Consider the following 12,778-nt stretch of genomic DNA (forward strand, 5'->3'; position numbering starts at 1 on the left):
ATGCCAAAAAATAAAACTAAATTTAGTAAAGATCTGAAATATTTCTTTCAAAGCGACATTTTCAACAATTTCTTTATCAAAATAGAAAGACTAAACGACACTTTTCAATTTCGAATAGAAAATGATTTCAACACTTCAGATATCAACAAATCAAATCAAATACATGACAAAAATTTCAATTGACTATCCAGGGAAGGAAGACTCCAAGACATTCCTCTTTTTGACACAAAACGACAGTTATGACACTTTTTGTACCAAAATGATAGATCGATTTAAGCAACTTTTCGACAAAGGATTATAAATGATGAACAAATACATAAAACATTTACTAATCCTAATCAATGGAGGTTGATCTATGTGATGCAAGCAGGCTTCAGTAATGAGGTATTGTTCATAAGTAGCAAAAAAAAAACTAAACAGAGTTGAAAACAAGGATAAAACCCCCAAATTTCAAGAATGGAAATAGGTTCAATCAGTCATCGCACTTGGGATTCATAGAAACAGGGATGCATCACACTTTTCAGACTCAAGAGGTGTGATTCATATTGGTTGACAGTGATAGACAATGCGATGGGCCATGGAGCACAACTGAAGTGGGTTTTGGTTCAAATTTGTAGCTGTTTTCAGTGAGTTAAGCTGAGATATGATGGACAGTAAAGCGAAAAGTACAGATGAATGTATTGAGAGGTTACTGAGCTACCAAAAGGGCGTCTAGAATGCTTGTAAGTCAAATGTTTAATTGATAAACTAAACCAGAGATTGACTGAAGCAGGATTCATCTACTATGAAATTGCAGAGCAAAAGCAGTTCGAAGGATGCCTGGCTGACTTCAGGCTCTGTCTATAGTTTTTAAAACAAACCATAATAATAAACAAACATCTATTAGATCCCCAACAGAGTCTCCAATTTGTTTCTGGGAAAACTAGTGTCTTTTCGAGCGACTAGCACTCTAGGTTTGGCAGTTACCCTAGAAACAACAGTTTTAAAGCGATTCAGGATTTCTTCTATGTATAATAGATAAGAGAAAGACAATGGAACCAACCTGGAACTTCCGCTTAATCCCTTGCTTGATCTCTCTCCCCCTTGATAGAGCTTGCAACTACCCCCCGTACTTATTCCACTTGAAGAGTACCTGTAGAAACACAGTAACAACGAACCGTCAAAGCATCTTGATCTATTATATCATAAAAATTATAGAATCAGATATATAATGAACATACAATGTCATTCACAAATGATAAAATTCACAATTTACACAATTATATGGAAGAAAACTTGAAGAACTTTATTAAATAGAAGGGAGAATTACAACCTAGTTATCTGATCTAGCATCATCCTCCTAGCATCAAAGCCCTCTTCACCTCATGAAATAGCAAAATCACCCAATAATAGAATGCTCTTTCTCAAATACAAACTATCAAAACTTCCTTGCAATTCACAATATTCCAGCCTCTAGATCTCTCAGATGAGGGATCCATTTATAGATGGGCGCAAGGGTGTGAGTCATCTCTGGGTTTTTTATTTGTGTCATTCGACTTGTTGCATTTGGTTGCACTTGGAGATTTCTTGGATCTCTTACTCATCCTTGGGCGAATTCATAGAGGCAAGTGTCATAGGAGAGGTTTCTAGAAGATTCCATGAGCATCCACTTAGCAAACTATCTTCGAACATTTGTCCATCCTCACTCATTGCACCCCATAGAAGACCTCATTAGTATGCATCACACCTGGCTAGTGTAGAAGTCAGTATGCATTGCACCCTGACAGTGGAGTAGTCAGTATGGTCCAATTTAGGCCAATTCTAGATGGTTTTTCAGGTGGAACTTTTGGGGAATGATGTAATCAGTTGACCATGATCTTATAGGGTATGAAACAACACTTTTAGGGGTTGAAGATCCCTAGTTTATCGACATATAAGATTGGGGTTGAAGTAGAAAAATATGTCTATAACAGTGATCCCTTACAATCTTCCCATGGGCAAGATCTTCTGTTGGTTCACCATTCATAATTGAATAGGAGACCACTGTAGTGGGGGTCTGCCCATGCATTCCCATGTTTCTTTTGGTAGTACAATTGCATTCGATATGAGATCGAGGATTACTTGATCCATTTCATACTCGCCGATTTGTGCAGTAAACCTCATTTCCCTTCTTGTGCGCAATGTTTTCTTTCCAAGTTTCTGGACCATGTGCAGTCCTCCTAGCCCCGTGCACCTAGTGATAAGTTCCTGTAGTCCTTTTATTGCCTTGTTGTCGTGAAGTAGTTTCATGCATGTCTCCAGAAAGGTAGTGAGCATTGAAGGATCCATCCGTGGTTCGAGTTGATCCTTACTACCTGAAGTGGAGACCTCCGTGGAGCTCTTCTTAGCTTCCATGAATGTCTCCTTTGGGTGTTCTAAATCAAATTTGGGTTCTTTTATAGGAGCCTTGTGAACCCGCACCCTTTCTTCTGACTGCTTACCTTTATCATCACTAGTGGTCATATCGCTCCTGAGCATCATATTTACATTTGGGTCTTCTTTGCGTGGTTTAAACCTCCTCATCTGCAAATTCTAAGTCGGAGAGGGCTGGAGTACCCCTTTTTCGCGCATCCTCGCTATCAACGAAGGGCAGTCTTCTGCCTCATGATAAAACTGAGTATAGTACTAAGATGATGCCTTGTCGGGTTTATACAATCATCGGCATAGTTCCTTGGCCCTCCGCAATTGTAACAAATTAGTTGTCTATGACACCTTCCTAGTCCCATTCCACCTCGAGCTCATCCGCGCCCTTGAAATCCAGCACACGCCATTCCTGCATTTGGGTCGAGGGCTCTCATTTCGGTCTGCACCCTGTAGGCAGTAGTCTAATCCATAATTAGTTCATAGCTTCTACAAGTGTGTTCATCATGGCCTACCGACCTGCAGAAATTACAAAACAATTGTTGGGACATCTGCGTATACTTTTGTAATAGATGACAATTATCCATAGTGTGCTTTCCTCCTATCTGATAGATCACACACCATAGTGCAAGCACCGAGTTAGGTATTGCTTACACCTTAGATCTTAATGGCATTATCCCTCCTCCCGCAAAGTAATTCGCAAACACTGGAAAGTGGTCCTTTTCATGCCCTTGGCCTTTGCATTTTATGCACCATACCTCGTTGCATGTCTCTAGGCGAGCTGTCCTATCCTGTTTCAAACTTTTCATATTTAGACACAGATTTTGCAGTTGCACGTGGATTTGTTGGATTCCTAGACTAGGGTCTTATATAGGAGTCTCATGCAATCTCATTACCATCTAAGCTTCAGCCTAGGTGGAAAGTTTTTGTTGTGATAGCATCGTCCTTAAGTGCAGTGTTAGTGACAGTACAAACCATGCGCAGTTTTATCCATCCATCAAAGTCATATTGGCTTCGTGAACCATACCCTTCAGTCTTTGATCTAAATCCCAGGGGGTCTCACTAGGGACAATCACGATCTCCTTAAACTCGATAATTGATTATGTCTCCGATTTTGGCCTATTGAATTCCTTGTTCAGCGTGGTCTGGATTTCTGCGATTCCTATGTTTGGATGATCATTACAATGCTTGATGTAGCATGTTAATGCGTGATCCTACAACGCGCTAACCAACGTAGCCTTTTTGATATTATCATCCATGACTCCTCATGTTTCCCATATCGCCCTTACCACGAACCAGAATTGGTCCGGATCTTCATTCCCTACTCCTCTAAATACCGATAGTTTGATTGCACTTGCCATAATGAACTGTTGTGGTGGCGAAGGTGGGCTGGGCTGAGATGGAGGTGAGGTGGGTAAGACAGGTGGCAGTGTAGGTGGAGGTGGTAAGCGCAAAATTCACTGCCTTATCAAACAGACCACTCTTCTCGGAGAAGCTTTTACGAGCTCTTCCTCACTTTTCCACAAGGGTGAAATTAAGGGTCTCGTTTCTAATTCTTCACTACCTCCGCCTCTATAGATCTTCCCACTTCACATAGCCCCAAACATTAATTTATTCACATAACCCGCTTTTCACACAATAACATATTAATCCACGTGTTCAAAGATTTAATATACTTACCTCGTCGTCCCTTGAGGAAACGTCGCTCTGCCTCACTGTAGTTGACAGTCATATTTACCATGAACTCAGTGATAAATCCTCTTATGATTTGGTCAAGCCAATGGTCTACAGCTCGCGCGATCTTATCTCCTGAAGCTTCTAGTCTGCGCACTGGTTCCAGAGTCCACATGAATGGTTTTTAGAGCCTACACCTTCCCTGACTATCTGCTAGCTTTTCGATCCACTTATATAGTTCAGAAGGAAAGGATGCAAAGAAAATTCCGTCCATTTCCATATACAAGTAGCACTCCAACCACTATTCCTTCGATACTCATGGGTTCCTGTTTTCTTGCGCTGTGAACTCGTGAATCTTCTTGTCTAACCACTCTTCAATTTCTTTCTTCATTGCATTCTAGTGACATGACATCAGACATCCCTTATGCAGATCCCAGTCCTAGCAGCAGAACCATTTGTTGGCTTGTGTGGGCCTGATCCAGGTTCAGAGATGATTTAGCCAAACAAATCGCGGTACTACTAGTCCTTTCGGCAACAGTCTACGGAGCGCGGATTGAGGCCTCACCAGAAGTAGCATGGGAGGGTGCTAGAACCAGGTTTTGCACCCTAGAGATGTCTGAAGATTTTTAGTGGTCCACAGATTGACCTTGCGCGCACGTCGCTATGCACACCTATCAATACCTCACAGATTGCAATGTTGCCTTTGCGCTGTCCCATTAGAGGCACGATCAATGTTATTACCCAAGTCCTTACAGTTAACCCAATATTACCTGATTACTTAACTCAGCTATGTGAGCCCAATTATACTTAACAATGTTTAGTATTATAAGTGTGCGCGATAAACAAAACAGTATGAATGCATAGAAAGTAATACAACAACAGATACACAGTATTTGGAATCAAATTTGTCTTTATTATTCCTCTTCTTGGGTTACAGACTCAACTTCTCCTTGCGCACTCCGCTGCAAGGGTCCGTGCACTCAGTTGCGGACTCTACTTAGGCCTCTGTGTAGTCAGTTGTAGAGCCTCTTCTTACTACTACAACCAAAGACACTTAGACTTCTTCTCTATCCACTACTAGATCATTCTCATTAATCCATCTCCTTCGCTATCTTTACAACTTAGAGCCTCAGTCATTTATACAATCCTATGGTCCACGGACCATGGGTAGGCTGACATGACATTACATTCCATTACAAAACTTAGGGCGGACAACCCTATGACTCAACCTATACTTCGGGCTCTGCACCTGAAATTCGCGAAGTCTTACAACATATTTGACCAAAACTTGGGCTTTGAGCCCCAAAACATGTTGTGCGGGGAATCCATGCCCAACAAGGAATCGATCACAAATTCAGAAGTGACCATATTTGTTCTAAATCCATTTCCACAAGAATGGAGTAATTTCACAACAAGTATCTACTCCAAGAAAGAATCAACTCTCTTTAATGAGTTGTGGTCACATTGCATATTGGAATATTCAAGGATCAAGGTGAAGGATGAACTTGGATTTGTTGAGCAAGCTCAATCCTTTCTAGCCCAATTCAAGATGATGAAGAAGGAAAAATTTGTTAAGTACAAGAAGAAAGATATGTCCAAGATTCATTTCTTTAAGTACCAAGAGTTTGGACATTACAAGAGGGACTATATAAATCAACCAAGCAACAATGGAAATAATAGGAGTGAATCTCATGTAGCCAAAATACTGCGAGAACCTGAGAAGAAGGCAAAGAAAGAAGAGGTGAAGGATCTTTACTAGTAAATGTAAGGTTCACTATTTTCTAGGTTCTTCATGAATTTTTTTATGTTAGATGAAGTGTTTTGTATAAGAGTCATAGGATACAAGCATATGATAAGTAATATGTTTATGATTATGTTGCGTAGTAGAGATCATATAGGATATAAACCATTTCGCATAATGTACATCCAAATATTATCTACCATGATGTTAGAAGATGTCATATTGCTGAAATGGATCATCATGATCTAGGAAAGGACCAACATTTTTTAGTGCCCTTGGGAAAAGCATCATGACAACAATAATATGCATTCTATGTAACGAGGAAACATGTTGGTAAAAGGAATGAAGAATTACAATGGGTCAAGATACAACCATTTTGTGAAATATAAGGATAGCTAGATGATTGAATGTAAGCATAGGAATGAAAATTGAAAGGAAAAAAATTGGATAATTTTCATATGTAGAAGAATCTTATGAAATGAAGTTGGTATGCTTAAGTGTTTATGATTCTGAAAAAGATTAGAATTTAACTTATGTAAGAATGTAGGTAGGGGAATTTCATCTCAAATAAGTGACCTTTGGAAAACGTCATAACTCTCTCTCTGAGAAGAGGATTGGAATCCGATAAACAGTGGAGAATCATGCATAGACTGTAGTTTTCTCTGTATCAATTTCAAAGCTGAAGGAGGAAATCGTGAAACCTGGCACGCCGTACAAGTTCACTCGATTGAACTAGTCCATAATTAGGTCTTTGTGAGAGATTGGGTATAACTTTGCCTTGAAGAGTCCAAATCGGGTCAGACCTGTGGCATCGGAGAGAAGACTCTGAGGGCTTCTTTGAGATGAAATTCCCCTACCTACTAGATTTTTTACTTAATATAGGCCTACATTTTAATGTATGAATTTTCAGATTAACCTATAAATCAATGCATAGGTAAAATTACTCTCCTCATAATTAATGTGTGATATTATATTTTAGCTAGGAGCTCGGCCCTTGCCAGCCTAGATGTCTAAGAATGTATACCTCTTCTTAGGAACACAAATTCTCCATGGTCTCTCTCCCTCTTTAGGCTCAATATCTTTTTGTGAGTGCCCTTAAGATTGTTTTTGAAAACTAATGTTAAATAAACTAAATAACATTACAATTAATCTTTTGGGCTTTTATCTTATTAAAAGTTCCCTTAATTTTGTTTGTGACATTTAATGTTAAATAAAGGAAATAACATTAATATTAATCATAAATTCAATTGTCATTAACAATAGCGTAGCCATATAAACGAAATGGCTTCTAAACATCGTAGGCATTAATATACTTATCTCTATTTGGCCACACACATTTCCAAGATTAACAAATGTCAAAAAATAAACTAAATTATAACTTTATTTCAAAATATTTGATTGAATATTTGAAAAAAATTTAGAAAAAATCACATGGAAGAGTTAGGTCAACCTATGTGGTTCATCATAAAGACAAGATGAAGAATCAAATCATAGCGGCAAGTTAAATAGGGAGAAATACCTTATAACGTCTATAAAAAAGGGGAAAAAGACCTTCTAAAGGCTATAAAGAAAACGGCTATAAAAAGTGTTATATTTGAGTGGATGAACAAAAAAATTAATATAAAACTTATTTTTAATTAATTAAATTTAATCAGATTTTTCACTAAAAATTATATATATAAAAAATAACATGACCAAAAATAGGAAATATACAACTAAATATAAATAAATTATAGTTTATAACAAACTCATAAATAGTAATCACTTCTCACGCAAAGGGTGAACATAAGATATTTTAGACTAATAAAATTAATTTACATAATTTAAATAACTATTGAAATTTTTTAATTAATTATAAACTAGGTACAAACTAGAATCTAATCTATTGGTTATAATTTAAATAATTAAATATATATCCAATTTTTATTTTTTTATTTTAATAGGTTTCAGAAGATTTAAGTTTTGGCACAATATGGAGAAAGAAATTATATATATATATATATATATATATAAAGTTATTATAAGAATGGAAACATTATTCTAAAAGAAAAATATTAAGAAACTTTTAAAGTAGAAGGGGAATAAAAAGTGGAAAAATAAAACCAAGAGGAAGAATAGAGACAAAGGAGGAGAAATTAGAGGAAAATAGGAAAATATAAACCATAAGATGAAAATGAGGAATGAAAAGGAGAAGAAGCTAAGAATAAATGACAAGACTCCACTAATTTCCAACCATCATCCCCATTAAAATTACTAGACTTCATCTCAATTTCTATAGCTTACCTAAATATTATTATTACTTAACAAATATATATATGTAACCAAATTTTTATGAAGAATCTTTGGCGAAAATCACATAGAAAAACTTATGTCGACCCATTTCGAACTTTCCAGTGCGGTTCATCATCAGGACAAGTTGAATGAGCAAATCTCATTTAGCACATTGAATAGAGAGGGCAGAGAATCCATGACTCAATGGCTAAAAAATAACAGCTAGAAAATGGTAACGGACTCAACGGCTAAAAAATAACAGCTAAAAAATGATAACAGACTCAACGGCTAAAAAATAACAGCTAGAAAATGATAACGGTTAGTTTTATCAAGATAAAAAAAAATTAATAATAATAATAATAATAATATTTTCTTTTAAAATTAAAATTGATAATAAATAAATCAAAATTAATAATTTTAAATAGGTTGAAAAAATTAAAATGAATTAAATTATATAAAAGGAATCACTTTGTAACCAAATTGTTAACCATGACCATAGGAATTATTTTCCAATTTTTTTATCTCTAAATAATTTTTGTTATAATATCATGATCCGTCAAATTCCAACCACCTTTATGCGGAAGTCAAATTCTACCTTTATTGGTAAAATTCTAAAAATTAGTGCACGACCAACACACCTATGACATGATTAATTATAAAAAATTGAGATTTTCAAATTTTGAATCGACATGACTTTACATGGTTTAATATTGAAAGGTATATATTGAGGTGATGTCGAAAACATATCTCGCGATAGTTAAGAGTTTCCATAGTGCAGTTGACAGACAATTCGCCCCTAATTAGTGTAACAGTATTTACTATTTCCAAACTTCTGTAGCGTGCTTGAAACAATGGCAGACCCAGCAATCCCCCGGAATGATGATGAATCGGTAAACAATCCTGCTCCTCCTCCCGCTCCTGCTTCCCCCGGGGGAGCTTCATACGAATTACCAGGCCCAGCAAGGCCACAGAATGATGAAGAACCTATTCTTCCTCGCACTCCTACTTCGCCCGGAAGATCTTCATACCAACCAGGAATACGTCGACATTCTGTCCCAACAAGCCGATCTTCATACCGGCCAGGCCCATCAAGCCCCCGGAGTGATGATGAATCCGTAAACAACCCTAATCTTCCTCCCACTCCTACTACTCCCGTAAACAACGTTATTCTTCCTCCCACTCCTACTTCTCCCGGAAGATCTTCATACCAACCAGGAGTACGTCGACATCCTGTCCACCAACAGTACGTTCGCGGCCCTCGCCGGATTTTCGGGTTGAACAGATACAGCGCCGCAACCACGATGACCCATGAGGAACTCACTGCACTGCAAGAGCTGTTGGGTTCTGTCAGAGTTGGGTTGCCTCCTGAAACAGTAGCAGCTTTACCTGTCGTTCAATTCAAAAAACAAGGAGCAAACGATGCAGAAAGAGAGACGTGCACAATTTGTTTGGAGATTTTTGGAAATGGTGAGAACGTGGTGCAGCTGCCATGCTACCACATACTCCACCCTCACTGTGCCGCTGATTTGTTTAAGAATAGCAAACGTTGTACAATCTGCAGAGGCGAAGTTGAAGTTAAAAAGAATTAAAAGGGAGGTTTGAGTTGTCAATTTTTTTTATAATTTTGTTGTTTAATTTTTTTTTAAGGGTAAACTTCAAAATTTTAGGTCTCTCGACGTTTTTGAATTTTTTTTTCCACTTTTGATAGTCTGACAATTCTTCTGCTCGACCCTCCTGACAATTCCATTCCTCCGCCTCGTCTAACCAGGCCAAACTTATTTCACCAAATTTCAACGAACAATACTTTTTTACCTTCTTAAATTATTAATTAAGATTTAACAGGTAAGGATACCATGTGCGGCCAATTGTATTTTCTAAGTAAAATGGAATTGCGAGTTGATCTTTTCAGTGTATTGTATACAGTTTACCACTTATAACTGGGAATTGTATGAATTTATAATAATCCTCCTGAATATAGAACTTTGTCCAGAAGGAATTTTACAGGAATAGTAACTGCAAATGTTGGACAGTTGCAGAAATGTGCCACATAACAACTTTTCGTTTTATGTTTTAGCGATATTATTTGATGTTATGGTAAAAATGATGTGTCATATTGTTTCTAAGATTAACTAAGAGGTTCAGAGGTTTTGCTATGATTAAAATATTGTGGATTATTATTTTTAAAGTTGGTTAATTTTGTGATAGATGTAATGATAGATGGGATATGAAACCAAGCTTATCCACTTGCTCTAGTGATTGGGCTAGTTTCTTGGGAAAAACAGGTCTTAACTTGTTCTAAGTCTTGAATTCCCTTAACCATTAACCCATATTCCTCTGGAAGGCTCATTTTTTCTATGCAATCGAGAATGGGACCAATGTAACATACCAGTTCTTGTCGATGAGCCTAGGTTGCAGCTTGATGTCCTCCATCCCGCTTCCACCACCTTTTGTAGCACATTCTTCCTCCTTCTCCCTTTGCTCGTAAATGCCTTCTCTCATGGCTGCCTTAGCTTCTTGTTTCTCTGTCTAGTTGCCCTGCATAATGTCTAACTCGCCCTCCACATGCCATCTTCCTCTTTCCACCACCCCTTCCGTCATTCAGTTTACTCGTGATGATGTTTCCTTGACCCTACCATAATTGACTTCCATTACTCCACTTGTGCCGCTAGATGGTCATATCATGGGTTTCCTCCTCTTGCCTTGCTACTTGCCATCTCTTGTTTTCCCACTCTCATGCTTGACACCGGAGCTCCATCTCTCTCCATCCTTGGCCACATTTGCATTAACCTTGTAGTATCCACTGCTCTGTCCTGTCCTGTTTCTTGCCCCACCTACATTCATGTCCTCATGCCATTGAATACTCCCTTTTTCCTTTGTGCCAATTGGGTGGCTGCTATCACCTCAGCCCCCCATACCCTCTGGCCTAACTCGGCTTCTATCTCCACTTCGCACCTACCACACCCGATCAAAACTCTTAAAGTGAAAACCTCTTTTCCTACTGCAAAACATCAAGAAATGTTTGCACCTAGAGAAATTTGATCCCTTTCGAAGCCTGATAGATCTGAAGTTAAGATGGATCTAATCTGTTTTAAATATCAAATTTAGTTTCTAGTTTAATTTTTATTTTTATCAAATTTGAGTGAGCCAAAATGTTATAGTTAATATATATATATATATATATATATATATATAATTTGATGTGGTCAAAATGTTTAGATAACATAAGTAGACATTACAACAACTCTTCCATACTCCGATGGAGAGTGTCTCATGGCCCAAAAATGTAATAGAATAGAATTAAAATATATATATATATAAATATTTAGATTGTGAAATGAGTATGGATTTTTGGCATGTGTTATTGATGAGTCATGGTATTGGCCATGGTATGGTATGGTTAATAAATCCATGGTAATGTAGGGTGAGTATCCATGGTTAAGAGTCTTGTTAATTGTAAATGAGGGATGGTTTTCAAGCTTGTGGTATTCATGAGGCATAGTATTGGCCCATGATATTGTATGGTTAATAATGTACATGGTAAAGTGGTGGTGAATATCCATGGTTAAAAATCTTGTTGAGCTTGAGAGGCTCATTCTAAATTTGATATGAAAATTGACCTATAAGAATGATTTTGAATTTCTTTTCATTTCCACACTATTAATGCTTGTGACAACCTAGGGATGAAGCATAGTTTGTTCCATTATATAGATAAGCTTAAAACAACACTAAAATAATACGGCTTTCATTTTCATCAATTTAGACTAAATAATTTCTGAATGAATGGGTTAAAATATTTCTAACATTACAAAATGTCATGCATTCTCATGGTCACGTAGTTGGAAAAGATCCCTTCATATTTAAGAGAGTTCAAAAATGCTGGGAAAAGCTAGGGATGTAAGTTAAGTTCCTTGAATATAATACTTTTTATATTAAGTTTTTATTTACATATTCAATTCTTTAGGGTCTCGCTCAGAAACTTTTGTCATTCCACCTAGGTTCTCATTCAAAAATTTATTGAGTGATGGTAGCCCTAGTCAAAAACCTCACTCTCCCTCAAAAATTAATATTTTTTGGCCCACCTTCTTGTGTCTTAACTGAGCAAAAATTGATCATAAAAGCTCATTTCATCATTTTTTTCGTCAATCAAGTACAAAAGGAGTCCAGTCATTTAAGGTCCCACTAGGTCACCAGGTTTCATTTTTTCAAGGTCCAATAATACTCCATTTCACTGCATAAAGCCAGAAAATGTATGAGAGTGAGAAAAATAATATCCTTCTTTTTTCCTTTAAAGAGGATTGGAAAACATGTAACTATGCTTGCCCAAGTTCTAATTTTCGAAGAAAATCAGAGTGTAAATGGATATTAGCAAGCATTTCTAAAAGGAGAAGTGAAACATTAGAAAGTGGTTTCTAAAGGTAAAGATCAAATTCACTGAAATATAAAGGTCTTCCTAACATCTAACTCAACTCCATTTACCACTTACCATTTTTTGAGCAAACCCCAAGAGACCATTTTCACAATTCTTGGAAAAATCAGCAAAGTAGAGCAAGCATTGCACATTCTCTTTAGGCATTGCGTGTTCTCTTTAGGCGTTGCACACTTGCCAGGCACTGCTCACTTTCCACAGGGATTGCGTGTTTCCTTTACGCGTTGTGCATTTTCTTGAGGTATTGCTCACTTGCCATAGGCGTTGCACATTTTTCCAGGAAAGCT

Source organism: Pinus tabuliformis, chromosome X, assembly GCF_031772625.1.
Source record: "Pinus tabuliformis cultivar Carrire ecotype Pingquan chromosome X, CPIR1, whole genome shotgun sequence".
Classification (NCBI taxonomy): domain Eukaryota; kingdom Viridiplantae; phylum Streptophyta; class Pinopsida; order Pinales; family Pinaceae; genus Pinus; species Pinus tabuliformis.